The 793-nt window shown below is 52.6% G+C and overlaps 1 protein-coding gene across 1 annotated transcript in view; it reads left to right on the forward strand.

Annotated features, from left to right (window-relative positions):
* Positions 1-692: 692 nt before the first annotated feature.
* The window catches only part of LOC119593355 (vicilin-like seed storage protein At2g18540), a gene marked incomplete at its 3' end in the record, with an annotated part of 4,594 nt that continues 4,493 nt past the window's right edge, over positions 693-793 (forward strand). Inside the window, 1 exon segment of the mRNA XM_037942281.1 lies at positions 693-750.

A 793-nucleotide genomic window follows, 5' to 3' on the forward strand; every position in this document is an offset into this window, starting at 1 on the left:
TCATTTCATCATCCTGCTTTCATTCACCACGAAACTACCACGCTCTGCTTCACCACATGATCACCATCCTTGCGCCAGTTTAATTCGACACGCAATCACCACATTTACCACACACTCACCACAGTCTAATTCACCACGTAATTGCATCAACATAACTGATCATGCAATCACCGCATTCTAATTCACAACGCATCCACCTCACCTTAACTTATCACGCAATCACCCGACCCTAATACACCACGCAATTACCACTCTAATTCACCACGCAATCACCTCAACCTTACTCATGACGCAATCAACAGACTGTATTTCACCACGCAACCACCGCACCTTGACCCACCCTCAGTCACCAAATAAATCACCATATTTTATTTCAACTCGCAGTTACCTCACCCTAACCCACTCTCAATCACCAAATAAATCATCACGATATATTTCACCACGCAATCACCTCACCTTGACCCATCCTCAGTGACCAAATAAATCCCCACACTATATTTCACCACGCAATCACCCCACTTTATTTCAACTCGCAGTTACCTCCCCCTAACCCACCCTCAGCCAGCAAACAAACCACCACACCACCTTTACAATCACCAAATAACCCCGACCCCCCCGCCCGTTGCCCCGCGCGTGCCCCCCGCCCCCCCCGCCCGCAGTGCCCCGCCCCCCCCGCCCGCAGCAGACGCGGATTCACGGGCGTTCGCGGAGCCGATCGCGAATCCGCTCGGGACGACCTCGGCTGCACAGGTAAACAAGGGGCCTTCCTGCGGCGCAGCGAAGGGGGACGTAC

Source organism: Penaeus monodon, chromosome 32 (genome assembly GCF_015228065.2).
Source record: "Penaeus monodon isolate SGIC_2016 chromosome 32, NSTDA_Pmon_1, whole genome shotgun sequence".
Classification (NCBI taxonomy): Eukaryota; Metazoa; Arthropoda; class Malacostraca; order Decapoda; family Penaeidae; genus Penaeus; species Penaeus monodon.